The sequence below is a fragment of the Lissotriton helveticus genome, chromosome 7 (genome assembly GCF_964261635.1).
Source record: "Lissotriton helveticus chromosome 7, aLisHel1.1, whole genome shotgun sequence".
Taxonomy (NCBI): Eukaryota; Metazoa; Chordata; class Amphibia; order Caudata; family Salamandridae; genus Lissotriton; species Lissotriton helveticus.
The window spans coordinates 832783166-832810061 of NC_136068.1; the positions used below are offsets into that span (position 1 = coordinate 832783166).

The following is a 26896-nucleotide window of genomic DNA, read 5'->3' on the forward strand; positions in this document are numbered from 1 at the left end:
AAGAAATGTTGTAATGGTATCAATCTTCCACCTTGGAGCCATCTCAAAGACATTTATAGATTTATTCATACCAGTGACTGTGTTTATTGACTGAGCACCTGGTTACCAGAGGAATTTTTGATGTGCAAGACATATTTAGGCCTGGCAAACCGCAAAAGATGTAACCTGCATGTTTGCAAATATGTATATACACAAAGGTGTGACTACAAGTGTGTGGAATGTGTCTGTGAGTTTTTCATTAACCTCTCGATACTATGCGTATTTGTACTTTTAAGTATTCTTACACTGGTGGTGTTCCAGGCATATACTCAGGGAAACCCAGTGCAAATATGGTGAACAGCCAATCAGTCGGAAAGTAGTGGGCATTCATAAACCACTGAAAATGCAAGATCCAAACTGTTCAGTACATGGCACCAAAGGGGTGTAGAGGAAAGACGTCTTAAGGAACTGAAATAAAAAACGATTTCAAAAGATAATGTAAAAAATAGATTTCCTAAAAAAGTAACATATATTTACACAATTTAAAAAAACTGAACACACTGACCACATAAGTGAAATAGGCGTGTTTTTTGCATTAATAACAGACGTTTGCACTTGTTTCTTCTGAAAGGCACCTGTTAGTGTACAACGTTTATACATAAACCAAAGAGGTGTAAAAACACCATGCTCACATATAATTTGTGCCCAGTATTATTTGCACTCGTCATTTAAAATTAACCCCATGAGCACACGGTGTCAGTAAATGTGATATAAAGTTGTTGTCTTTAGAAAAACATGAGAACAGAACAAGAGCTTTCTGTGCAGAAAAATAGCGATGTGGGGGTTTCAGGATATCTTTCAGTGAGAAAAGTTCTATACTTGGGCACTGTGGGGTCGATTCATAAAAGGATTTATGAGAATGGGAAGTATCACTGCTGTGATACTCTTTTGAATACTCTTGCATGCCTTTGTGAATCATCCTCAAAACTCTAAACTCCCCATTACTAAAAGTGTATAGAAGGCGCTGCTCTCTACTCTGAGTTTGTACCCATTTTATTTTTAATTACCCGAACAATGCCGTTTTAGATATTTTGAACCAAAACTCAAGATTCCCCAAAAATACATAATTGGATTTAAGTATATTAATACTTATTTATTGTAAATCAATTAGGACTATCACGATTAGTATAGCAATATCACAATAGAGATGGCAAAAAAGTATTATCTATAATCTAAGTAAAATCAAATTCTTAATAATCTGATTAAAATTATTCAACTCCAGCATGCATTCATGTATTTTGCTCATGTCTATGAATTTTGGCAAGCGACAAATCAAAAAGTGTCTCAAAAGCAGACTATCACTGCTTGAGTGGGTGATTGCATATTCATGCGATGAAATATGGGCTGCGGTATAATTTTCCTTGGGCAACTGCAGATCAAACGACTTAAGGATTCAGTTCTGTAGTCACTAAGTCTGCTTTGCTTGTTTACAATGCTGGATTGGATGCCAGGCTGTCCTCAATTCTAGTACTAGCAGCAAAAGAAAGTGAAATCAGGAGAATGTTGCATGTATGCCTTGTGCCAGATGAGCATGGAGATACTATTAATGCCTCAAGATGTCAGAAGAAGTACAAGTGCTTTTTCTTTGCTTGCAATGTGCCATTTTTTCATAATTATTTCCAAATTATATAGTCTGTGGTGTTTAATTTGTTTCACTGTTCATCATACAGTATTAAGATTTTTCTTGATTTTGTAACCATATTATTTTTTTATCAGAAAGGGTGGCATTGAGATCTGCCCAGGTAATGCATTTTGAAGAATCTATGTTTGATATCCTTAACTGGTGACAGTAGTTAAAGAATTGGGCATCAATCCTATGAGCCGTGTTTGAGAGACCAAATTCTAAACAGTGTGCTGATGGAGAAGAGTTGGGAAGGAGAAAGTATGTCTGAGGCCTTTACTCATGAATTTTTCTAAGACGGCATTCAAGTTATTCCCAAAGGCTAAAGCTCGATAGATCACTGCAGGAATGAATTTGACTGAAAAGATAGTAAGTAGTGATACAGCCAGGATTCTCTCATTTGTAATATAACCAGCTTAATTAATATTGTAAATAGGCCGCTTTTAGTTTGAGTGAGTTCAGATGTGTTTTAGATCCTACCCTACTCACCTGCCAAACTCCCAAGTACTGATAAAAATCTACTTGACTTATGATTTGTGATGCCATTTTTCATGGATAATTTCTCTTTCTTTCCCAAATATGATTATTTTTGTTCATATATTAAATATTATGTTGTTCTTTTGATTATGTCCATCCAGTTCCTCCAGAGATCTCTGGAGTTCAACTGGAATCACACCCACAACTGCAGTATTGTCCACATATTAAATTGTTGGTATGTGTGGGTGAAACCTTCTTTGGTGGAAAGCTCCTTCGGGTTAGTAGTGAATTCTTTACATCAGCAGTGTATAGATTGATGAAAAAAAGGGGCTAAAACGAACCCTTGTTTTAATCTAACATTGATTGGAATTAGTTTTTTATGTACTTGAACTGTCACCAACGTTATTACTAACCCACATATTCCATTGTAAAATTGGGACTGCTCTGAGGCCCTCATCATGAGTAGCCCTGTAAATGATGTCTCTATCGGAACTGATAAAATCTGGCTCCACCAGAATTTATCGGGTGTAATAAATATCACCCGATAAATAGTTTTGTAGAATAACATGAAAGTTTTCTTGCTAAACACACCAAAAGGTAGGGGTGTTGACCCACTGCTTCAGAGCCAGCAAGTGAAAAATAAAACGATGTCCTATCATCGTTTAACTTTTTATTTGCCAGCTCTGAGCCAGCGCTGTAGGGAGGGGCAGGGCCAGGGCATGGGAGGGGGGAGGAGGAGTGCTATGTGCACTTCTAAGTGTGCATGTGTGTTTGGCCGGCCGTCCTTCTCAAAATGGCCAAACACACATGCGCACTTAAGTTTCTCAAACCTGGCTGTATTGAACAGCCGGTCTGGAGAAACAGCACAGACTCCCTGTCCTGAGCAAAGCATCTTAGGCCAATCCCAGTGCTGCTCTCATAGCATGAGAGTGGCGCAGGGATTTCACAGGGAGTCTGATGCTGCCCCCGTGCCTACTGGGACAAGGAAGACCAAGGTGCAATGCGGGAGGCAGGCAACAGCTCCAGGTAAGTGTTTAAAAAAAATATATTAACCCCCCCTACGCTGCCCTGGACCCCCTCCAACCGCCCTACCACATCTACATTGTGTCGGCCACCACTGTCAAAATGTGCATGTTCTGGCCAATAATGTGCAATTTTCCCCAAAAAATATCTGCAGGTTTGACCTGCCAATGTGTACAACAAAAGTCATATATTTGATATGTGCAAGGATTCAGTAATCGCAGATATCACAATTAAACAGGCTGCTACTAATGGGGGCCAGAGTAGAGTGCCAATAGTACCCCAAGCAGTCAGTTCATGCCACAGCAGATTTCGATTTACTCTATCAAAGTCCGAGCTGTAATCCAAGTAACAATTATAGAGGCCGCCCCTCTTTTAGTTTCTTTTTGAGACATGATATTTACTGTAATTATGTAAACTAATGGCGTGTGTCCTTTCCTAAGTTCTGCTTTGCATTCAGGTAAGATACCAAATATTCCATTACTGTAAGGGTTCTAGCATATAGCTGTGCTTCAAAATTGGGGAGGATGATTGTACTATAAATATTAGGATCTGCCCTATCTCTTTTCTTGAAAATCGGATGACGAATTGACACTTGGCATGATTTGGTAAAAGTTTGTTTACCAAGGCAGGTTGAAAACAGTGTGGTCAATCGAGGGGATCTAATTTATTAATATTAACTGGTATTGCGTTTGGTTCTGGGGCTTCTGATCAATGAGCAGTTTTAATTTACCCTTTACTGCCTTTTATAAAATGATTGCTTAAAATGATCTCGTTTTAATTTTGACCTGACTCTGTGCTTGATGCTTATAGTTTGTTGCATTTTAAACGCAATTTTATTGAAATACTCGAAGACTACAAATAACGTAACGTGAGGAAAATGAAAACACAAAGGGGCCGATTACGATGGCGGGCAGACAAAGCTCGCCCGCCATCGTTGGTGCAAAATGGACTGCCCGCCATAGGTGCAGTGGTCCCGCAAAACGAATTAGGATGCGCCTGCCACACTGGCGGGTGCATCCTGTATGTTTACATTGTGGCGGGTGGCAGCACCCGCCACAATGTAAAAATACATGTTTTACATTTGCATGTACAACGTGGCAGGCACTGTGCGGTGCCTGCCACCTTGTACATACAAATGTAGGGGGTACCATAGGTACCACCCACGTGCAGCACACCACCACCCCACCCCCCTGGGGGTCCGCAACGGGCCCCTGAAGGCATTTTCCACCTGTCTTTTTGCGGCGGAAACTCAGCTGCAAAAGAAAGGCATCCTAATACCCACGGCGGTGCCTGAATGGCATCGCCTCCAGTGCCCCCTTGTACCTGGTCCCGCAAGGTGGGCAGAAAAGGCCCGCCTTGCAGGACCATGGCGGACGGTCATTCCGCCCGCCGAGGTACCTTTCCCCTTCCTACCGCCATCCTAATTTTGCGGTGGGAATTTTAATGGTGATGGCAGGAAATCCGCGACCTTACCGTCGGCCTGGCGGTTGCGGATTTCCCGCCATCGTAATCGGCCCCAAAGAGTGTTATATATATTGACAACAGAGGATGTTACCTCATAAAATGACAGAATAGAAAGAAAAAACAGTGTTGAGCCTATGAGAGAGGTTTTTGGCAAGTGGTAAATAGTTTGGTCTTGAATGATTACTAAGTCCTACGTAGATTGCTTGATAAGCAGCAACAAACGAGGGATGTTGTACTATTTCAGGCTGTTTGAAGACTTTCTCTAGCAGTAAATCAATTGTTTTGATATATCTCTGCTCATGGAAATATTCAAACACAATTTTAATATTTTGCTTTGTTGAGAAAACATAACTTTCTTATCTTTCTGCCATCTCCATTCATGTTCAGTTTTCGAGTTTAATGAAAATGTTTACTTGATTATCCCGTCCTACTATTTATTATATTACTTATATTGGTAGAATACCAGTTTTTGCATGTGTGAAAAAGGCCATGCTGAAAAAACATCTGCTGGCTCCATCATGACATGCAGTGAAAGGGGAAAGTAACTCATAGGAAGGGCAGGACACAAGTCATAAAAAACAGAAGTGAAGGGACTAACCAAATTAGGCAGTATGTACTTGACATCACTGTGCGTGACATCACAAGAAGTGACATTAGATATGAAGACCTCCCACATCTGCTTAGTAGGTTTATCACGAATATATATAGGATTTAACAAATAAAAGCTGATCCATACTTAAGTCTGTGGCTTGAGTTCCCTGTCTGAAGGAATAAACAGTTTAAAACCTACCTACTTACTTACTCAGCCAGAAATCTGGGAATCAAACTAGACAAATACCTCTCTTTCAAGATGCAGGTGCGCTACGTTTTGTCCACGTGCTTCTGGAAATTAAGAGCCATCAGGGAACTCTTTTGTCCGCGGCGCGGGCCACGACTGAAGAGTAATGCGGGTGATCAAAGCTAAAGCAAAAAAAAATACTATCTGCAAAGTTTACGCCCTCATTCCTATGAGGCCTTTAGTGCCAGAACTAATCCAAGCACTTTGATCGCTAGATACGACGAGGTTGGACCTAAAATACCCAACTACACAAAAACCAGACAATGGGATATACAAATGAAAAGGTCATATAGGAAACATTAAGAATCTTCAGTCCTAAGAAATATTTTCCTGACCACTCACCAGCTTATTACTGGGGATTGCGATGCCAGAATAATCTGTTACAGATACTCCAGCACCCTGTTAGAAGTCAAACAGTGAAAGGGAGGTCCTGAAGAAGGTGGCCTTTGAATTAATTTACCCACCGAAACGTGCGTCGACACTATGGACATCCAGCTGGCAATGCGCTCATGAATAAACAATGAAGGACTCTCACTCATGATTTAAAGGTGTGTTGCAGGGATTCTGCTCAGTCACAGAACTGTGCACAGAGACTCAGGACCTCAGTGAATTAGGGTGTACCAAAACCCACCTTAGTACCCAAAATCCCCTACCAGACTAACCTCAGTGTCTCATTAGCTCTTCGTCCTATAGCAAAGTCACCAATGATTAGACAACCCAGAACATGCGACTTAGGATACCTCAGGTAAGGTGGGAAACATGAATACTCTTTTGTTATACTCTCATACCAGTCCAGAACAGGAAGTAAAGGGAGACACGAGCTCGAGTTTAAAATGTTTATTTTAACATCGTGATCTTAGGTGCAGCATCTTAGCTGATACAAGCAGACATATGATAAGAAATAAGATTGTAAACATAGTTACTATTCCATAAAATACAAAGGGAGAAAGCATGTTATAATGCTAAATAGAAACAGGTTAAATATATACCTATATTTCACCCTACCTTGCTAGTAGGTTATAACTAAAGAAGGTCTCTTAGGCTTGCATAGGCGACCCATACCTCAGAATTTAGCAGGAGTGAATCACCTTGAGTTCAGAACCAGCTCTCAGCATACGAATGTTCTCCAAGTGTGTTAAATCATGCCTACACAGTGTATTATTAAAGGCGCCAATATCTGAGCTGTCCACAGCTGCATATATGTTATGTCCAGAACGTGCGCTGATCAGTTCGAACAAAAGCAAAAGTGTTGATATAACCTAGAAGGCCTCGGCACTCAATGTTCAGACTACGCTTACAAAGCAAGTCTAGCAATGTGGAAAAACAAATTATTCTCATATGAAGCAAAACTCAGCCTAACGTGAAACAATAACCAACGTGTGTGCCAAGTGCAAAAGAAAGCAAAAGGTAAAATGGTGTTTAAACTTCTAATAAGCTCATGCTAACTTAACTCTGTATAAATGCAATGCTCATCCCCACTACAGGTGTATGCCATTACAGCTGGTTGAAGGATGAGTGTATGCATGAGTCTGCTAGATAAGGGTGTGATGTGATGTGATGAAGTTGTGGTGCGCAGGTGGGTCATTATATGGGGTTATCTTTTGCGAATCAAGTACAGAAGGCATATCAATTAAAAAAGTTCAAATGTCACAATGCTGAGATGAAGAATTGTAAATAATAACACTGTATATAAAAGAACAAACATTTTTTTAAAAGTCATGTGGTTTTTGTACTTACGAAAAATTGTTTTTAACTTTTGATAAATAGAATTGAAAAAATAAAAAAGAATGGATTTGAACAAAAAATTGCTTTGAATATTATGACCTTTTTATAGAGGGGAGCCCAGTGAGCTTTAGTAAGCCAATAGTGAATTAGACACAGGTCGAGTGGGAGTCCTCTTGTAGCTATCTATATGTTGTTTTTTCCCCCTTCTCCCAGACCTTAAAATAATATTTCAGGGGGTACCTTCTAGCTATTACCCATCAGGGAATTCATACATTTTCTGCCGGACGACGGCAGGAAGACCACGGTCAATGCTCTGGTGACCTCACAGCTGGGCTATGCCAACAGCCTGTATCTGGGGCTACCGTCATACCTTGTCCGCAGGCTTAAGATAATTCAGAACGCTGCGGCTAAATTGATGTGGCAGGTGCCCCTTCATCATCACGTCGCCCCTCATTGGCAACAACTCCATTGGCTGCCTGTCCCTAAGAGGACTGAGTTTAAGTCACTGATTTTGGCCTACAGAGCCACCAGAGACCTGGGCCCTATCTATCGGAGGCAGAGACTGCAAAAATATCATCAGGATCGGGCCCTGTTGTTATGTGGGAATCTAGGACCCTAGTGTAATTTTCCCGATTCATGCCATTATATAAGTATAATTCACCCAATCCTTATATACGCATAGGAATCATTGCCTTATTTAATCTTAGCCTGTGCAGCCCAAATACGGCATGGCTACTTCCACTAAACTCCGAGAATCCACAACGATTTCTTGGAAAAACCAGCCTTCAGCAGTCAGGGACTTCCCCCTGCTTGAATACTAATTTATCCAAGAACTCCTGAAGTTTTCAAGGAACTGAGGCACTAGTGACGATATTATGTCCAATCTTACGTCAAACTCGGCACCTTCAAAGTATAAATATGCCTACATTTGCCCAGTCAAACACTCAGTGGTTTAGGAGCAGATCGACTAACTACTTGCCCGACGCCCTGCTGCTGCAAGTGCCGTAGGAAGCCTACCCTCCAACTGACGCACTGAGAAGACGCTGTCTTTTCTCTTGCCGAGAAATCCAGCTCCGGTGTTTCCAGGCTACCCTTGCGGGTTGCTGGGAGATCGAGTCCTGAGAGAGAGATACAAGACCTCTATCATTCTAAAACCAAGGTACGGAGCTGATTAGACCCTTAGAGAATTCTTGGAACAGATTATTGGCAGAAAATTACTAGACTTAAGCTACACCACACTTACTCCTCCCTCGTACTAGACTTAGGTTAGGTACACCGGGGTAGGCGTATTTTAGAAGCACCAGTTGAGTACTTTTAGCCACTATTTTATCACTGCATGTATTTTACGCATTTTATGTATTCTATGTTTATGGCTTAGAAACCATATCATGCTCTTACAGTACTATTTAATAATAATATTCGTATTATATGCATTGTACTTAACTAGCATTTCAATTGTAGCAGTGCATTTCTTATGCTTAAGAAATAAGACTGTTCAATAAATACTTTTATTGAAAACGCCCGTCTCTCTATTTCTAAGCAACTCTGGTGAAACGAAGCATGCACATCTGACTGAGTGAAATAGCCGTCTAATGTTTCCGCGACTCTAGAGATACGTTTCATTCTGGAGAAACAAAGTTGTCATGTTATATGGTTGTCAGAGACTAATCCCTTCTTGTTTATTCAAGAAAGTTTCTAGTGACCTCTGAGCTAGCTGGCACTCACAATTAAGTCTAATATATTCGGCAGAGACCTAGTCGACTTAAGTCCTACGTCTAAGCTGCAGGATATATTATTCCAATGCGCAGAGACTCTTGGGAATATAGGAACTACACTACATGGCGCCCAACGTTTGGTAAGGCGATAATTTAACGCTAGATACTAGAGTAACTCAGTCGTGCTTTTTACAAGGACCCCTTTTTCCTGTAAAAACTCCAAAAGACGTCTGGAGTGGTTGAAAAGATAATATCCGCCAAAGCTGAGTAGGACGAAAAATCCTATGTATTAGTTTTCGGTTTATACAACGTTGAAGGATACAGTGTTCCAAAATATTGTGCACCTAATCTTAGTTTCCTTGAAACTTGTTCTGCAAAACTCTTAGCTGACTAAAATGCCGGATAGTGATACTGAAATGGAATTAGCTGCAGCAGCAGCTCAAGCAGTCTTAGATGACGCTGTTATCTTAGAAAATGACACCGATGCTATACTGCTCCCGGTAAATGTAAGGAAAAGTATAACTTACAAACTGATAAATAATGGAGTATCAGCAAGAGGTGGCAGAGTAATCTTTGTCATAGAGGCACATGAATATCGGCAGACAGAGGTATTCTATTCATGGATTCAGTTTCCAGCAGCAAATAGGGGAACACAAGAGTTCCACTACTACAAAGCAGAGGAACCCCCAGCGGAATACGTTCCTTTTGAGGATATTGAAATTCCATTAACTTACCAAGAGCATCAGCTCTGGTTTAAAGGCGCCCTACAACATCAAAATCACATTACCAGGCTCGGTCCACTAGGTAGACCAGGAGCGACATGGCCGGTACTAGCCAGCTATATACCACATCCAGACATTGAAAGGATGTCAGATGCAGAATTATTAGCTCAACTAAAACAGTTAATTAAAATACATAGACAATTGGGTCAATATGTCATGCGGACATTAACAGTCCAACCAGCTGTAAGAATTCCACAGCACACCCCTCACCAGGGGAACACAAATAAAATTACACCACTGACTATACAGTCAGTCATTGGTAAACTACCAGCAAAACGAGAACAAATTCCGTTCTGGTTAGCACAAACAATTACTCAAATAGAGGCAGTATTTCCTGATAGTACACCTCATGAGAAACACAGGATTCTGACAATCTGTTTACCGATGGGGATTGCATCACACATAGAGGACTGTGACACTTGGGGCACAGTCCTTGCTTCAATCTACACTAAAACACATGGTGTTCCGTCCATGGCGGTAATACCAGACGTTCTAAGACAGATCCAAAATGAATACGGTCCAGAACCGGCCTTAAATTTAGGTATGAAATTATTGAAAGATTTCAAACAGGTCTCGGCTATACTATTAGCCAACATTAAAGGTGAAGCAGCATCAGTGGCAATCCGCCAGAAATTAAAAGAAACAGACATTACTGAGCAACCATTTGAGCTTGCCAGAATTATTGAAAAATCCTATGAAGAACTAGGTAGAGATAGTTTGGGTGGGCAACCACTAAAACCACAACTAACAGAGAATCCTGAAAAAACTTTTATAAAAAATAATCTCACTACTCCTCGTTCTCAGTCCAGAGGAAGGTCTCCCCAAAGGAGAGTTAGGTCTCCTGAACGTGGGGGATGGTCTCCCCAAATGGAGCCCTGTGGAAAAAGGTATAACCTTAGAAATCGGGATACTTTAAGAAAACCTGATAGATATCAAGATAATGACACACGTCCCTCTCAATCTTTTCAGACTTCCTTGCAGAAATCGGAAAGAAGAGGACGGTCAGAACACAAAGAAGAACGCGTCAAGTCCAAAGACAAAGAACACGTTCACCAAAGTAAAAAAGCTCAATTTTCCAAAAAGAAGGTAGCAAGCATAAAGATCAGACATGCCGAGGATTTTGAGGACACAACTCAAGAACGGGGAATGGGCTCAGACAATGCTAGACAGCGCAGCAGAAGTAACCATAGTTCGCAAGATCCTGAAGGATCATCTGGAGACAGTGGACTTGAATGAATGCATTCAAGTTGAAACTGCCGACATCAGGGTTAGTGTACCCCACAAGTTATATGAAGTAACACTCCAGATGGAGGGGGACATAACTAGAAAAATAAAATCTCTCTTTTGGGACAAGCTTTCCAAGGCCTATGACATACTTCTGGCTGAAAGAGACTGGCCACCTGCAGTTGTAAGGGAGTGCCCACACGGCGAAGAGATAATTATGCCAGCCTTCTCAAATCACATTCCAATTCATAAAAAATATACATATGCAAGGAAATGGGCAGTAGTTCAAGCTCCAGCATTATATAAAAATCACGTAGGATGGGATGAGGATTCTCCTCACCACAAAATCCAGTAAAAAAATCAACCTACTGCTCAAAGGCAGTATCCAGTCAAGCAAGAAGCTAAAAAACAAGTCAGGGAGATCTTAGATCAACTTGAATATCAATGGGTGATTGAAACATGCACCTCATCTATGAACAATCCTTTGTTTCCTGACTCCAAGCCAGAAAATTCATATAGTCTAGTTTTGGATTACAAACACCAAAACTCTTGTTGCAAAACATTTGCAGTATAAAATTCACATAGTGCAGCACTGATGAATAACATCGTGCGCAAAAAAGATAAAACCACATTAGACATTTCAAATGGGTTTTTCTGTCAAAACATTGCACCTGAAAGTAGGCATTTGACCGCTTTCTCAATTATGGGGACACAGCGACAATTTTGCCGTCTCCCCCAGGGATTCAAGAATAGTCCAGGGTTATATTCAGCCAGAGTAACAGAAATACTACAAATGTACGATGATGAGGCATTATCTTATGTCGATGACATCTATCTTACAGATGACGACTTAGACGTGCACTTGAAAAGAGTGAACATCATAATACTTGGGTTTGCTTCTGAAGGGTATAAATTCAATTTTAAGAAATCACGAATTGCCCACCACAACGTCCTATTCTTAGGATATGAGTTGTCAAGAGAAGGCAAAAGCCTGGCAGCAAACTTTCTTGAGAAATGTGCGCTGCTCCTCCAAAGACGCTGAAAAACTTACAGTCAATTCTAGGCTTCCTAAATTTTGGAAGAACTTATGTTCTAAATTACGCAGAAAGGGTTAAACCTCACTACGAACTAATCAAACCTGATTTCAAACCAACAAATTGGACTCAGAAACATACAGAAATTTTGCAATCAGTAAAAACAGACATGTTAGCAAACACACAATTAGATACACGCAACAATGCGCGCAATCTCGTGATCCATGTCATCCCAGGGAAATGCGGATTCACATACCTGACCTTTAATGAAGGTGAAAAGGTACCAATTGCATTCAAATCACACTTGTACACACAAGCTGAAATGAAATTCACTTCAACAGAAAAAATTCTGACAGCGGTTCAAACTGCAGTAGCAAAAGAGAGAGCTCTCGCGAAGGGTAAACGCATAATGATCATTACACCTGTACCTGCCTTAGAGGCAGTGAAGAAAGCAATTATTCCAAATGCTAAAGCTTTACATCCGAGATAGATACAATGGGTTAACTCTCTTGCTGCAACAGACGTTGAATACGTTTTTGACCCCTACTTGAAGACACAGGAATTCCTACAATACGAATACGAATGTCCTCTGCTGACCGAAATTCTGCCTCTAGAACATTACGGCTGTATAATATATACAGACAGATCAGCACAGCCCGCAATTGGGGAAAAACAAGCTTATAGTGCTGCATGCGCGATCGTTAAAGGTCGTTGGCGCGAAGGTAAATTCAGTCCTATGGTCACTAAAACTCACTCACTCGGAGACTGTACAGCTCAGCGAGCTGAACTACAGGCTTTCAAGATGGCACTTGAAAATACCGATCACGAATTCCCCACACTAATAGTGTGCGATTCATATTTCTGCGTTGAATCTTATAACAAAAACTTGCAGAAGTGGGTTCGAAACGGTTTAAAAAATTCAAAAGGGGGCACAATTACGCATTAAATGCTTTGGGAACAAGTAGTCCTTTTACAGAAAGAACTACAAAAGACTCACATGATTCATACGCTGAGTCATCAATGTGATGGCGTTCACGTTGCAGGGAATTCATTGGCTGATGAAGCCGCGAAGGCAGCTGTGCAAACAGCTTCCGTAGCTACAATCACTCGTTTGAAAAAAGTAGTAGATGGTGAAACGCTATTAGCAGTAAAAGCCTCAATGGAAGGAAATCATGCAGCGTTACCTCTGAACTATCCACTCGGTAATACATAATACATACATAATTGATGGAAACTCTGTTCCTTTTGCTCAAATCCCTGGAGTGGTGGACAGAGTAATTCCAAACAGGAATCGGAGAGCTGCTTTGGTACACGGAGCACATATGGGAGAGGGTCTGAGACATCAAGGGATCTTGAAATTTCTAATAGAATTAGAAAAGATGTACTGGTGGCCGGGACTGGGAGTTGATGTGTACAATTTCGCAATTTATTGCCATAACTGCAACAGAAATCGCAGCAGCGAAAGCCACCAGATACCTGACTACAGAGTAGCCAGCCCAGTTCAGACACCATTGCTAGACAGCATTAGACTATCTACACGCAAACGTTATATTGAACGGATGCGGTCCCACAACTACTAGGACAAGATGTATTTGGATATGGCCCCAGCGCTCGGTTGACGCCAGAACTGTTATAAAGTATTTGCAAGTCTTTATCGGCACATACGCAATTGGCACGCTACATTCTGACCAGGGTCCTGCGCTTAGCTCTCGAGCTTACAAGGAGGCCATGGCTAGCTTGGGCGTTGCATTGTGGTATTCTAGTCCCTTCCATCCTGAGGGTAATGCGGTAGTGGAAAGAAAAAACCGTGACATAAAGCAAACCATAACAGCTAAGGTATTAGGTTCGGGTGATGGGTGGATCAAACATCTAATAAGTGTCCAACGTAGTCTTAACAATCTGCCAAGAAATTCTCTGGGTGGAGTCACTCCGTATGAACTAATGTTTGGTACTAGAATGATAATCGAAGACCTCGATTGTCAGACTTCACTGGTGGAACAAAAACCCTCTGATGTCAAAGATCGTTTGACTGTTTTACAGGACTTAAATGAAACAAGAAGAAGTCTGAGTAATAGAATACAGAAGCAAACGCTCACTGAAGACAAACCACCTGTCCCAGCAAGGCCTGTCTGGATTCCATAGATTGGGGATCTGGTCAGAGAGAAAATCGCGGTGAAGAAGGAATTTGGGCCTTCTTACAGAAAAGCAGTACCTGTCTTGGCAATCCAAGGAACAAGATCAGTAGTACTACCGCCCCTTGCTGGTAAAAGGGAGAACAGAGTTGTATCCATCGACCTGGTCAAACCGCAACATGTGGCCAATAATAAGTAGTAGGCCCAGTGGACTCCCGAGAAGTAGCAGACGACCAAATCTTGCTACAATTGAAGAGGTTCAAACTGAAAGACTTATCACCTTTGATAAACCTGCAGTAAGAAAAGAAGGACTATGCAACAAAGCCATGGAATTTGTACCTCTGGAAACCCAAATAACAGTTTGTCAAGACACGCCTGTCTACAATGATGTGACATCTGACTATACAAACATGGCGAGACAAGAAACAGCTCCAGTGATTTCAAGTAATCCTGATGCGATCCCAACAATTGACAGAACTGCCTCTGGCTACTTTATCAACTTCTATAACTTTTCTGAGGATCCCAGTGAACCTGAGGATGAGCCAGCAAAGACAAACTTCAAGAAAAAAGTAACAGAACTCCTTCATCTACTAGAAAAAACATATCTAGTTTCACCATGGGTTGAATTTTGGATTGGATTAGGTGTATTTTTCCTCCTGCTCTGGCTCGTACAAGTGTTAGGCTTGGGAAGGATGATTGATGGAAAATATAGTACTATGGCCACAGCAAGTAAGAAAATCGACTTGGTCCTGAGACCTTACAAATCATCTCATCATGAAAGAAGAGGCCTCACATCACAGCCGTTCCTATACCTGGGGGTATAGCATGGGACAAAACTGATTATGACATCTATGATCCGTTGGAATTATTGCAGATTTCACATCAGTTTAAGGTTTCTTTGAGTGACTTAGTCACACTCAGTACATTTTCCGATGATTGGAGCTTTAAGACTGTTAACAACATGATGAAAGATTTAGAAATGTCAGCTAAATTTACAGAACATAACTACTTAGAAGCGTCGTCAGATTATGAACAAATGTATTGTTTTAATCATTATGTTCACCATTATTTGCATAAATCTGCAAGCCCTAGAAATGTGTTTCACTACAATCAATGAGAACATTGTCCTACTCCGCCGAAAGGCAGCTATAAAACATTTCATGAACAGTTTTGTACTTCTCAGGGTATAATGTTACCAATCAAGAAATGTTTTATTTTAAAAATATAAAGAAGACAGGAATGAAAACAATGTTGACCAATACTAAACAAATTTATTCGGCAAACTTTTATGCTTAACTGTCTGCATTAGGTTTTAACTTTTGGAAAGACAACATTGAGACGAAAACAATCTGGGGCACTAAAGATTGGCAGGTACAAGGTACAGAATCCTTATTCAGAGCCTGCATCATCCCAGAACAAATTATGTTTTTAAATGACACTGTTCAACAAACTTCTTGTCTTGGCCTAGCTAAGATAAAAGAATTAAATAAACTGTCTATACCTAAACCCACATCTGACAGTCATAATGCTACAGAAGAGGAGGTAGACGCACCCTATATTTTGAAACAGAACAGAACAAATCCTGATTGGAAAAAATGGTTAATCTGGCCCACAGACACAAATAACTGTCAAGATAGATTCCTGAACAAAACACAGGGGTTCACAGTGAATAGGCCAGATCCTAGATATTCCCAGAGACAACATCCAGGGATAGTAACCACTTACAGTGTAGGGAAGCTGTGCCTTGAGTGGCTTCAGAAATCTACACTTCCAGAAATTAAACAAAACTTATCTTTACTTAAAGAAAGCAATGATTTCCGAGATTTCTTAATGGGGCCTCGCAAACCACGGCAAAAACGTTTCATATACGCCGGAATATACGCGGCATACAACGAAATATGGAAAGTGACGCAAATGGAAACTGCAGAAAGAATACGAGAAATTGATCGTATAAATGTAGAAAAAAGCCTCTCTGTAGTGGACAATGGGTTAACGACTCTGTCCTCCAGAATTTATTCTTTGGACAGTATCGTGTCATCTGCCATTGACATCATAGAACAAGACTTGTTAATGTTACAACATGGCCAGTCTCAATTACGTTCTATCATGCTGCTAGGCTGGACGTTGCAAAATCTGCGTTCAGGCTATGTGCCATGGCATCTAATCAATACCACGTCATTGTTTACTGTATTTAACCTTACAGATAAACAAATCTCTTTGGCACAAAGAGGATCAGACTATACGGTGCTGAGCATTGAAAAACTTGGTTTTTGATTTATCTCCTATGAATTTATTGGATTTCCTGGATCGTCTCCTGTTACATAACTGTACGTTATTTTTAATTAATATGGGTGGGAATTGTTTTTGGTTTTGTTGATTTATTTGTATTTTTTTATATTAATAATTATAATATATCATATATATTTGTGTTATTTTGTAATTTTTACATGACATGGTTGTAATTATTAATTTAAGAAACAGAGTAGAATAATGTTGTTTTAATATTTTGAAGTTTTAAATGTTTATTGTGTTTAGTATTGCTGTTTTTTATAGTATAGATTACAATTAACAGTTTCTGAGAAACCTGTCATTGAATGGATAATTCATGGCACCATTACGATACCAGTGACGTCTTTCCTGTTTCAGTATTGTCTGGAGCATATACCAGTGGGCCTGTATGAAAGGTTGGGTAAAGAATACATTAAGTCGACCTGGGTTTTACCATACACACACAGATGTTGAATGGGGGACATGAAGTATTCCTTAGTGGTAAGAATTGTAAAAACTCACTGAGTGGTACACTTTTGAGCCAGGGGATTAATTTGCACGGAGCCTGCAACGGTTCTACAAATAACCTCTCTCCAAATAACCTCCAATATGGCAAGTCCGGTCACCAGCAACCCCGAAACTACCATGGAACAATGCCTCCTTGCAATAAGATATCGTGAAAGGATTTCACAGATTCTTGGCTTGGCTCGTTTAAGAGATCTGAACACAACGTGGTTTCTATCGTTCAGACCAATCTGGCAAGATTGCATCTTACCTGTTCTTCGATGCCCGCTTTGCGGACAGGAATGCGTGTTGGACATTTGTCTTACACTTCCATCAGTGCTGCCATCGGATGTTGATGCTTTGCTAGGTCCAGTAACGGCTCATGCATCGTGTTGCCCCCAACGGCTGCCAATTCTGATGACGGCATTCATTGAGGTCTCACCGGCAAGTCTAATTGAGGGTGAGATACAAGAAACTACAGGCATACAGGTACCATCTACTACGGACATTGCTAATGCATCAAACGCTGATGGCGATGATCTACACTTCTGCACTTTTGATCTGCTAACTGAAGTGGTTCCACTTTCACCTACCACGGTAGACGGTTTCTTTACGAGCCTAGATAATCTGATGTTTTCTCCTGACACTCCTGAGAATAACTTTTGATTATTTCACACAGCGTTCCCTGAACTCTGCAATTAGGCCTTCATTTTTTCAAAACAATCGACTAATTTGAACTTTTTCCAAAATAGAACTTTTGGCACGGAGTAATCTGCTTAAAGTAAAACTATTCTCAGAGAACAAGATTTCGTGTTTGAAATTCCTAAAAATGACAATATTTGGCTTCAACCTCGAAAACAAACACAGTTAGAAAGCTTATGCTATGGGACAGATTTCAGGTATCAATTGATGAATGTACTTTTGTTTTATTTAATGAGAGAATATATGCTCATGATTTATGCTTGATTTCAGATGACGCCTATAACTTTTGCATACAGTATATACTCATTTCATGTGAACAAGCCTATTCAAATGCATTTTTGTATTTTGGGGTGGGGTTGTGAACACTTGGCTTTAGATATGTTCAGTGCTTATGTGTTATTGAACTTAATAATGGAGTGGGTGTTATGTGGGAATCTAGGACCCTAGTGTAATTTTCCCGATTCATGCCCATATATAGGTATAATTCACCCAATCCTTATATAGGCATAGGAATCATTGCCTTATTTAGTCTTAGCCTGTGCAGCCCAAATACGGCATGGCTACTTCCACTAAACTCCGAGAATCCACAACGATTTCTTGGAAAAAACAGCCTTCAGCAGTCAGGGACTTCCCCCTGCTTGAATACTAATTTATCCAAAAACTCCTGGAGTTTTCAAGGAACTGAGGCACTAGTGACGATATTATGTCCAATCTTACGTCAAACTCGGCACCTTCAAAGTATAAATATGCCTACATTTGCCCAGTCAAACAAACTGTGGTTTAGGAGCAGATCGACTAACTACTTGCCCGACGCCCTGCTGCTGCAAGTGCCGAAGGAAGCCGACCCTCCAACCGACGCATTGAGAAGACGCTGTCTTTTCTCTTGCCGAGAAATCCAGCTCCGGTGTTTCCAGGCTACCCTTGCGGGTTGCTAGGAGATCGAGTCATGAGAGAGAGGTCCAAGACCTCTGTCATTCTAAAACCAAGGTACGGAGCTGATTAGACCCTTAGAGAATTCTTGGAACAGATTCTTGGCAGAAAATTACTAGACTTAAGCTACACCACACTTACTCCTCCCTCGTACTAGACTTAGGTTAGGTACACCGGGGTAGGCGTATTTTAGAAGCACCAGTTGAGTACTTTTAGCCACTATTTTATCACTGCATGTATTTTATGCATTTTATGTATTCTATGTTTATGGCTTAGAAACCATATCATGCTCTTACAGTACTATTTTATAATACTATTCTTATTATATGCATTGTACTTCTTAACTAGCATTTCAATTGTAGCAGTGCATTTCTTATGCTTAAGAAATAAGACTGTTCAATAAATACTTTTATTGAAAAGGCCCGTCTCTCTATTTCTATGCAACTCTGGTGAAACGAAGCATGCACATCTGACTGAGTGAAATAGCCGTCTATTGTTTCCGTGACTCCATACGTTTCATTCTGGGGAAACAAAGTTGTCATGTTATATGGTTGTCATAGACTAATCCCTTCTTGTTTATTCGAGAAAGTTTCCTGTGACCTCTGAGCTAGCTGACACTCACAATTAAGTCTAATATATTCGGCAGAGACCTAGCCGACTTAAGTCCTACGTCTAAGCTGCAGGATATATTATTCCAATGCGCAGAGCCTATTGGGAATATAGGAACTACACTACACTGTGATCAAACCACCTGCGACTTCTGCATGTCCCATGCTGTCTTAAAGCCAGGCAAGGTGGCAGATCATTCGAGGTGAAAGCAGCGAAATGATGGAACACTATCCCTGCCCACCTACACCTGTTGGAATCAGATCTTTTAGGAAAGTGCTAAAAACCTGGCTTTTTAAGCAGTCATAATGTCCTGTTCGATCCCCCACCTAGTCTGCTACCCGGGACACCTCTGCTGAGGTAGCCGTGCGCTCTAGAAGCTACACTTATTATTATTATTATTATTGAACAGATCTCTCTTTTCTAGTTCTGGGTGAACAGTTCTTCCTTGTATGGGGCATGTACTGGCCAAGAACCGTCCTCTCTGAAGTTTGTTTTTGTGTTATTGAAATGTTGTTATTAATACTGCAAAGTATCCCGTTGTTGTAGGCACTTATACAGCGACTGTTTCTGTTTTTGACTAATGTAGCTCTTCTCTGGTACTCGGATTTGAAATTATGTGGTGACCTCTATGTCTTGTATTGTACCTTAGCTACGTTGCTTCAAAGAAGGGTAACACACAGGTTTAAAATTTGCCAAAGATTTTTCTGTTTTGTAAATTATTTTATATGTTCTAATACTTCAGTTTTTCAGTGCAACTGTTTTCCATAAGACTGTAGATGTTATATGTGATAATGCCATATGAATTATCATTCTGGTACTGTTTAATGTGTTGTGTTTATCTTCACTCTCATATATTGGATTCAAAATTAGCATTGGCCATCCAGCAGGGTAGAAGTCTCCATCAGTTGAAACAGAGATAGATGAATTTTGTCTGAAAAATTATGGTCTAAGCCATTGACTGGGGCCTAGCATGTTGAATTTGTCTGCAGACTGATAGCATTAGTTCACTAGTTATTGTTGAGAGCTGAGTTTTGCTCTGATTAATTCTACTTACGTTCATTGTTGTTGAGAAATTGCATTGTATATTTAGATCTGTCTTTGCTTACTTACATAGATGTTGAGAAAGTTGATTTTTCATATCTTCCAGTGGTAAGGCTTGGTGAGTAGTGCTAATTTGAAGAGTTTTGTCTTTGTTCTGTTTATCTGCATCATTTGAGATGGGTGTTGTCTTTTGTTACTTTAGCATAACTTTGTTGTAGTGAAGTTTTGGTGCTTATAGGCTGAGAGGGATTTTATGCATTTGTGTGTTGTATAGGACTGTCAATATTATTTTCTTCTTTTCCCTTATATTTCTGCTATCAGTTAAAGTATCATTTCAAAGTGCTTTAATATGTTGCTGTTATCTCCCTGGAAGAAATTGGTATATAATTAACCAAGATATTGAAAATAAAAACAAAAAATGAGGGCTTCAAAAGCGATCCAGGGATGCCATTTTCTGCTGTAAAGTTATTGATAAATTGGGCACTTTACCAAGTATACTACAAGTAATGGAAGTTACCTGGCAAAAAGATCACCAGGAAAGAGCAGAGGCTCTTAAAGGACAACAAAATGAAGATGTTTCAATCAAACATCTTAAGGGGATGACTGTTCTATAATCTACAATATCGTATTATGTCCCAAAATTTAAAACAGAGGAGGTGGAAACTGTGGCAGAGGGACACAGAAATATCAGATCATCTCTAGACATTTCAACTAAAATAATTGTGAGAAAAACAAAGCCCCGAAGCAGGGATTTATCGATTTTCCAGGGGAATTTTTCCCATGGGTGGCCTGTTTTCTCCCCTTTTCATACTAACATCGCATGGTCAGAAATCACCACTGCGACATGTTACATTGCTTGGTGGCAGATGCTATTATCTGTGTCCCCCACATCAGATGAATATGTGAATAAGACTGATGTACATGAGGGAGGAAAATGTAAGCCCTGTCATCAGGCAATTCATCACTACCTAGGTCCACTAGCCCTAATTTGTTTAGTTCTGTTCGTAATGTCTTGGAAATACTTCCTTGAATGTACCTATCCTGCAGGTGTCTGTCCAGGCTGCTAATGGGTACACTATTGAAGTCTTTCACCCAGAGTCGGTCCACAGGGTTCCATGTCTTAATATTGGCTATTATCCCTCTCAAGAAGTGTTCATGGCCAGTGTTGGGTATATGCATTTACGGTCACGACCCTGATTATGCCCTTGCAGGTTGATGTATCTACCCTCCTTACCATTTCATATTGTGCTAAACTCTTCAAATCGGAGGTCTTCATATAATTCAATGATAGCCACCCCTCTCTTAGTATTTGCAGCAGCGAAGTATTATATAAGGTATAGTTTATGTTTAATGTAGTTAATATCAGTTTTTCAAAGGTAAGTTTCATGCAGACATACAACATCAGGGAGCACATCAGCGAACTCCTGCAATAACTGTTGTATAGCACTAATTTATGTCAAGTCTCGATTTGTGCTATTAGCTTCAAAACTTTGTGAATCATTATTTCCAAAACACTCCACTTTCTTTGTCTTGCTTAATTCCAACCAGTGTCCACCATTTTACCAAACTACGCCCTTAACCCTGTGCCTCCAAACATCCCCCCATGATCCCCATTAACAAATAAAACCTTTCCCTGATGTGAAATCTGACCCATCCCAAAGTGTAGGTAATGTGTCCTGGTCTGATGTCTGACTTCCTTTCCCGCACCCTCTCATTTGTATTTGTCATCTCCCTGTAACACCACATTATTATAATTATTATGGGCAGCCCCCATCCTCACAGCAATCAAAATTCTCTTGAGCATCACCTTATTGTCGTCTATTGGAGATTCCAAGGTTTTTCCTTTTCCAATGTTACTGACCCATGCTTTGTCCAGGACCCTTGAGGGAACCTCAAGCTGTTTTCAAAATTGATCTTGTCCGTTGGTATGTGGGTCCCACCCATTGGACTTAATCCTTTGTGTCCCCCTGCAAATTCGATAGGCACCGGCTGTCACCAAAAGTTCCTAATTTCAGGGTTGATCTCTGCAGCATTTTAGCATTTTCCCCTTTCTCCTTGCATTGCTCTTCTCTGTGTTCCTTCCATTCTTCCTGGCCACAGAAGGAGTGCATTCTTTCTTTTGCCAGGCCTAATATATCTTGGGTTTCCTCAATAGTGCGGAGCACATGCCTCTTTGAGGCAAAATGGAATGATAGGCCAAATGGGAAGTGTTGGACTTTGCCTTTTCTGAAGGGTCATCCTCAAACTCTTACCTTCACCCTCCTGTTTTCTGAACCCGTCTTTTTTGGCCTTTAGGAATCTGCACACATTAACACTGCTAACAAGTGCTAAAGTGCTTGTACTCCTTTAAACTTAATGGTAAATATTCTTACACCAAATTGGCATCTTTTATTTACTAGTATAGTTGTATTACATGTACCCAGGGCCTGTAAATGCAATTCTACTAGTAGGCCTGCAGCACTGATTGTGCCACCCACTTAAATAGCCCCTTAAAACATCTCAAGCCTGCCACTGCCACCTGTGTGTGCAGCTTTCAACTGCCATTTCATCCTAGCAGTATAGACCTCTTGCCAGGCCCAAACCTCCACTTCTAATACATATAAGTCCACCCTGGGATAGGCTCTACACATCCCAGAGGGCCGGGTGCAGTGTATTGAAAAAGTTGGACATGTACTTTTAAGTTCTACATGTCCTGGAAGTGAAAAACTCTTCAAATAGTTTTTCAGTACTGTGAGGCCTACCTCTCCCATTGGATAACATTGGATTCACACAAGATATAAGTGGTAAGTTTCAATTGGGAGCAGATGGGCATATCGAGTTTGGAGCGTAAACTTCTTGAGTGGTAAAGTCAGATTTTATGTCTCAATTCCGAAAATGACACTTTTAGAAAGTTGCCATTTTCTTGTCCTAACCATTTGGTGAATGTAGCCTGTATACTGTGTCACACAACTAGGTGTAGCTGGTAGTTGGTATTTGTGTATTGTGCAATGGGTATTCCCCACCTGAGATATGTTTCAAACATGCTACTTTTAGTATATGATCCAAAAACCACACAACATCACTTAAAACAACAAAGGTTAAAGTGAAATTATAGTTGGGTAACTAAATAAGACAGGAACTAATGTTTATAAAACCCCCAAAAACTAATAAATTCACCAGTTATAGTTTAGTCAATAACTAACTATAACCTGCACCCCATGATGCACTTATTATAACCTCACATATACATCACTCATGACATGTTAAATGACATATCAAAAGCAATCATAAGAACTTATTCAGTAGACTGGTCATTACTATGTACTGTTTACCTAGATAGCCCCTGATAGTGCTTAATTTGCACAAAAAATCTATCTATCTATCTGTTGTCTGTCCCTACAGGAGTCTGTCGGAGGTGCTGCCAGGATTGCCAAATAGTAAAGCAGCCTGGCATGGATTCCACCTCATTTCTTTTTCTTTCACCACCCTACACTTCCTGTATCTTTAATTCACTCTCCCATATTCTTTTTCATTGTTGATTTTTGCCTTGGTCATTGTTTTCCTTTCTTTTCCTCCTCTGTCCTCCCTTTTCTATCTTTTTATGTATCACTATAAGTCATAGTTAGATAATGAAACAATAAATACCGGTCCCAAAAATGAGAGCAGATGCCCACTATCTGCAACCACCTGCCCAAATAAGGCACTACTGCCAACTACAAATGCTATGCACATGTCGTGCCAAAGCTTGGAGTGCCAACGTTCTCAAATTGTAACTTTTCAGTAATGCTAAACACCCCAAACCCACTGCTTGATGAGGTAAAAGTAGGTAATAATGTAGAGACCGGTTGGTCACTGTTCTAGTGTTTCTTGGACCAGCCACTACCCGAGGGCTGGCTTACCTTCCCACCCCATACTCATCCATCACAAGTGTCACCGGACATGTGACCCTTCTATTAGAAGGGGCCGGACGCACGTGCCCTAGGCCATTTCCAGATAGTATCTCAGTATGTCTGCGTGATTACCTTATATGTAAGGGGGCCTAGGACCCCAAATCTTTACAAATAAGTCAATGGTCTTGCGCATCACAAAAGTAGATAAATATGGCAGCTCGACTATTATAACTGCTGTTCTTGCAGACTGGTCATAGACCAGGCAAACGACCAGCTCCTATAAATTAGAACAGCAGTGATGGCACCACCTAAAACAAGAAAGGCCTAATTGGTCTCCAAGTTTAAATTGATTGCAAGGATAAGTTATAACTGAAGCACATCAGAAATTACAACATGAAGGACATTCATTTGTAAGTCATTTGCAGATAAAAAAATGTGTAGCCGAAACATAAATCGGATGGATTTTAGTCAGCAAAACCACAGCCAGTCACTGCACCCACCAGACAGCCGTCATCCAGCTGCAGACAATCGGATGTCAAGGGGAAATACCGAAGAATAACGCACTTGTTTCAAAACAAATCATCTGTCTTAATCAGACACGATGGTATTGTGAAAAGAAACACTGAAACCCTTTGTACTGAAATACCTTATTCCCTGGCACTGAGGTCAGGTGAAATGCTTGCATCAGGAGAAGAGATTGTATGGACTGCATTAACCGGATTTGAACAGTAATCAGGAACGTTAGTCAAAGCAATATTTCATCAAGTGGCCTATTTGCAGTTTTCCACAACTCATAAGTATTTTAAGATGTTTAACGCGACAATCCATCACTGTAAGTCTTCCAAAGTGGCTGAAAACCTGAAATAAATATTAGGCGCTTCAAATATTTGCATATGTCTGTTTTACTACTTTTGGGCAGTTCTACCACAGAGTACAAAAACAAACTGTGGAGGCTGTATTTCTTGGAATAACAAATGGTAAATGTCATGATTTAAATTAATAATTTAGATATACAGAACAGGGTGCCCAGACATCTGAAAGTTGGCAATTTAGCTTCAAAAACAGAAAAGGTAGCATGCTAGCCTGTTAATGGATCAATCCATACAGTGATCTAATTACTGGAACACATATTGAAAACCTCTCACTTACAGAGAAAGAACGACTAAATACAGTAGCACTGTGGCTTTATTAGAGGAGCATGGGAATTCTCTTCTGTTGAGGGAGAAAGGGAAGGCCTCTTCTGAAAGAGAAAGTGAAAGTGTTGGATAAATACCCCTTCTCTAAGGATAAGCCATGCTCAAAGTGGTGTAGTTAGTATTAGTCGAGTACTGGCTCATGAGTTGAGGAGGCCCCAATTCAATTCCTCGATAGAAGGCTTAGAGGTTCTCTAAGAAGTGATGCACGAACAAATTTGTTAACTACAAAAAAATTGCAAACGCCAAATTCAGGAGCATCTCCAGATGGTTGAGAGGTGTAAGTGTGGACCAAGAATCCACAGAAATCATAATACACTGTATACTCAATGGGTTGCCTATCTGCAATGTGCACAACTACTTCTTTAAACAAGAGCTGTAAAAGCTTGAAGAATCTTGAATTAAACTAGCTGGTATGAACAGTTTTGTCGAATTTCCACTGTTTGCGCTGTATCAAAATAACAATCCAGTTGTCTTCAGGGGATTAACTGCAGGGGAGAGGTGTTTGTGCTGGGACACCCACACCCAATTAAATACATTCTTGACTTGGTAGTTGGTCGTGAGTATCATGATTCTGGTCTGTGCTGGTTTTTCTGCAAAGATGATTTTCATATTTAAAAACGTACTTTTACTCATTTGAGTAAGAAAAGATTATTGTAATTTGGCACTTTTTTAAATGATGCGCTATATTCCCTATTACTCAAGCAGCTAAAAGCTTGCAATTTCTATTGCAGTGTTCATTTTTTTGATCAGGAACGTAAAGATGTAAAATGACTGATTTAAAAAGTAGTAAATAGGTACCCATGAACGTACTTCTATGAACAGGTGTAAATGTACTCCTTTTTGGGATCCACGAAAATTGAGAGAAGTATTCATGTGAAGCTGCACCAGTTGCATGTGACATATCAGGATGTTACTATTTCCAAAATGCAGATGGTACATATAATACATTTCCTCAACGGGAAAACCCACTGCAGTTGGACTTTTTATGATCTCCACTAGGAAAAGATGTTTTTCACTGGAAAAAACCGTTTCACCACACAAACATTTTGGTATTACATTTCCCTTCTGACCATAGAGTCGAATTTGGTCCAGTGATTTGCTAGATCAAATCTCTGACTATTTCTGAGATGGAAAAGTGTGAGAGAGGTGTGTGTGAATGCCCTCAAGTGCACAAGTTGGTGTGCATTTCACAATCTCTAAAGGCATATCCTGGTTGATCAACCCACTTCACATTCCTGCCATGGGATTTACTGCTGCATGAGTATATAAAGTCGTGATGTACATTTATACAGCAGTAATGCTAGGTATCCTCTGGTGGACACTTGGCAGGGATACATTTTCAGCTGTAAATTTATTTTGAATTGTCAACATGGTATGAAAGAATGCAAACTAAACATCAATGGTACACTTTTTTGATGGTGGGTGGAGACCCAGTACAGAAGGACAAAAGAGCACAACAACACCCCTGTTACTTTTATGCTTCTTGTTGCAGAGCTACACTGGGAGCTAAAAGCACCCGTGAACATGGTTTAATCCCTATTCCATATTGCACTGAGGGAGTGCACCAAGAGAGTCACACCCTCTCCAGGAACATTCATGTTGTCCCTCCAACAAAATCTCTAACACATTTGGGGGGCTAACACCTGATGTGACCTCACAATTGTCCAAAAATATTGATAGAATAAAAAGTCATGTTCCCAATT

The 26896-nt window shown here is 40.3% G+C and overlaps 1 protein-coding gene and 1 pseudogene across 1 annotated transcript in view; one reads left to right on the forward strand and one right to left on the reverse strand.

The window, feature by feature from the left end:
- Positions 1-26896, reverse strand: part of ADAMTS2 (ADAM metallopeptidase with thrombospondin type 1 motif 2) — a 1744160-nt gene that overhangs the window by 1313071 nt on the left and 404193 nt on the right. The gene's annotated exons all lie outside the window — the stretch shown is intronic.
- Positions 3061-26896, forward strand: part of LOC144767115 (proton-coupled zinc antiporter SLC30A2 pseudogene) — a 32152-nt pseudogene continuing 8316 nt past the window's right edge.